This window comes from Anneissia japonica, unplaced genomic scaffold, assembly GCF_011630105.1.
Source record: "Anneissia japonica isolate Jap-2015-1 unplaced genomic scaffold, ASM1163010v1 scaffold15181_len11172_cov107, whole genome shotgun sequence".
Taxonomy (NCBI): Eukaryota; Metazoa; Echinodermata; class Crinoidea; order Comatulida; family Comatulidae; genus Anneissia; species Anneissia japonica.
In genome coordinates this window covers 1-3,290 of record NW_022757223.1, presented here as the reverse complement: position 1 = coordinate 3,290, position 3,290 = coordinate 1, and the positions used below count along the sequence as shown (strand labels likewise).

Below are 3,290 nucleotides of genomic sequence, written 5' to 3'. Positions count from 1 at the left end.
AATAAAACCTGTCTCTTATACACAAAAATTCATAAAGAATTACAGACACTGGAAGTGTTTCTAGAATTGTTTGGTTATTACCAGCCCACAATTCAGAGAAAACAATTTTTAAAATAGTCTCAAGTTCATGACATTTATTATTAAAATGGGTTTGTTAAATCAAACATTTATATTTGAAGAATTTTTCATTTAGTTTATCGGACAATACAGCTTTAATGGAACGTGGATGATTAGATATTATGTTTAATGGTTAATGTTAATTCCTTGCTAACTCACCGTTTTCCTTCTTATCAAATTTCTCTTATTCTAAAAGAATTATTCAAATCAGTGCTGCATTATACGTTTTTGGTTCGCTGATTTCTGTACCGTGATATTAATGCAGATCAGTACTTGTCTATGCCAGCTTTCAATAGGGGCTACAGCATCATTTTCCAAATCATTTATAATTTGAAATTCAGCGGGGAACTGCAAAGTAAATACAAATCATATTTAGTTCATTACTAATCCGGTTACTACATATTACTACTTATAATATACTAGATTTTTAAAGACAGAGAATATATAAGTTCATTAAAATATGCATTATTTATCAAATGTGTTGCTTCCTGTAACTGTCATGACCATAAGCAAACACAATGAAAGATACACATAAAAAAAACATTCAACCAAGGATTCTTTAGTGGTGTGTTCAATTTGTAATTGAAAACTGTAAATGAACATTATGCACGTGGTGTTAGTTAAAGATATACCTTGCTAATTGACCACTGGTAGGGAGTAAACTTGATGTGGTCTATACATGTCCGAATAAGATTCAATCCCAAATTACATTTCTAAATTCCAAATAATTCTGTGTTATTTATTTATTCAACACTATATTTTGAAACAGTTCCATACTAAAAAATAAAGAAACCTCTGTTCATAATTCATATTATGAATATGAATATTCTTTGCAGGCCTAAAATACCACAGAAAAGGCTACAGTAGTCTTTGGAGAGAAGCCAACTTAGATTGGTAGATTGTCTTTAAGAGCGCTATTAAAGTTAGGTGATAATACATTATATAAACATGTTAAAGACCTGAAACAGAGACATTGGAATAAAGGGTTGGTGACCCAAGGGGTTACTTGAACTAGTTACTGTAGGTAGGGATAGCCTACTAAGAAAACAATATGAATACACTAACATCAAACAGACCTCAGTGCTATGAGATGGCCTATTCATCATTCACCAATGATGTATAAAAATGATAAAAACAAAAATAAGCAATTGGGTCTGATTTTTGCTAAAAATCAACCACCATGCCCATGTGAATCCCTTGGATCTTCCTATAAAAAAATTCTAAGAATACCGTGATATGTCAAAACAAAGAATCCAAAATGTTGAGTAAACAAAAAAAATAAAGTAAAAAAATAAAACATTGAAAAATTCGAAGATAAGATTAACAATTTTTTTTTTCAGAAAAAAATTCAACAAGAAATTTTAATTTTCAAAATTCAATGAAATTATGCAGTACTTTACTGTATTCAAAATTCAAATCAATCCCCACTTCTACCCCATTTACGCCAAAATATTTTCCCCTTTACTTTTAACCAACCCTCACACCAAGGTATTTCCGAACACACTCCTTACGACTATCTACAGATCATTTTATTTGCCACATTCTAACTACCTTCGGTAAACCAGTCATGCAAGCAGTATATCTGGAACTAGGCATAATATAGATTCCATGCTCAAAACAATCTCTATCAGTGTGTCAGAGAGGTGTCTGAGACTTTATGTAATGAGGATCCTGCATTCTAATACTGTATGTGCGAGTCTATGTGCAATATGTGCAAGTCTATGTGCAATATGTACAACTAATTTAACCCATTAGCACCTGGACGCTCAAACCGCTCTGCGCATTAGTCCGAGACCGCCCTAAACGGCCCTGGCTATTCAACCCGCTATAACTTCTGTTATACGAACTGTAGCGTGTCGCGAAAAACGTCTACATAAACTTTGGGAAATCCCTTTTCAGAATATCTCATCATCCAATGAGGTTTCTATTTGAAAAAATGCGTTTTGACCAAAAATGGTATATAAAACTGATAGAAATTTGGGAATTAGGCCATAAAAACATCAGTTATTATCACCCTATCATATTACATAATTATAGGGTTTTATTTATGCAAAATTTAGAAAAGGGACATGCTGATAATATTTTTTTTGAGTAAAAACCAATAAAGGTCAGTTGAATAGGCTGAAGGTCAATATATCAAAGTCAAAGGTCAGATAATTGATGTCACCCAATAAAATAATTATAAAATTTAGTAAAGTATGCAAATTCAAAATCATTTATATAATTATTAATTCAAAGAAAATTGCAAATTTTTGATGAAATGTTAACTATGAAAGTCAAAGGTCACAATTTCAAAGTCAAATGTCAAAATATTTTGTGTCACTGGAACGCTTATTTAATATGCATCAAAATAAAAACTTGTAATGGAACATTTTCAACAATAAAAAAAACATTAGTTTATTTGTAGTAGAGTCTAATTCCTTTCATATATAGCATAGAAAAATCTCTAGGGAGTTAAATTGACTACAATACATTACAATTATAGGTGCTAATGTGTTAAGAATGCATGCATACAGTAATAATAAACTGTAGGCCTACCTTCCTCATTTGAGTATCAGATGATATTTGTTGTGGGTAGTTGCTCCACTATACTTGAATACTCAGCTGAAGTTGGGTACCTAAGAAATATACAGCAAAAATAGATTTTTAGACACATGTAGTAAACTGACAATGAATAAATAATAATTAAATAAGTGAGTTAATCAATTGTTGATTTATAATGCAAGAATGAATCCGTTAATAAACTACTTCAAAAATTAAAATGAATTACTAAAATAAACTTAGAAATCAATAAATAGTTCTTAAAATATTACTATAAATACAATTACTAAAGAAATGAAGAAATGTTTAAACAACTAAACGAAATACAGTAAAGCAGTCCAAAATATAATTATTTAATAAATAAATGAAAAAAAAAATATATGAGTTTAGGCCTAATAACAAATTGAGTTTAATAATATAAACAAATTCAATTAATAATAATAAAGAAACTTAAAAATACATATTTCTTGACAGATAATTCCATATTTAAATTATTAAATAATTACAGTTAATTAGGAAAGGAAGCTTTATAAAGAATAAATATATATCAGTATCAGTAGTAGTAGTAGTGGAAAAATGAAGTTATAAGAAAGGCAAAAAAGATTAAAGATGTATGTAGCTCGCATGGACCA

General features: G+C 29.5%; 1 long non-coding RNA gene across 3 annotated transcripts in view; it reads right to left on the bottom strand.

Moving 5' to 3' along the window:
* LOC117124498 overlaps nucleotides 1-2,732 on the bottom strand; it is a 10,710-nt gene extending 7,978 nt beyond the window's left edge. For all 3 annotated transcript variants that reach the window (XR_004447985.1, XR_004447986.1, XR_004447984.1), the window contains exons 1-2: nucleotides 2,656-2,732; nucleotides 277-465 (exon numbers count right to left, since the gene is read on the bottom strand). This is a non-coding gene — a long non-coding RNA (uncharacterized LOC117124498). The remainder of the gene's footprint in view (nucleotides 1-276; nucleotides 466-2,655) is intronic.
* Nucleotides 2,733-3,290: the final 558 nt, after the last annotated feature.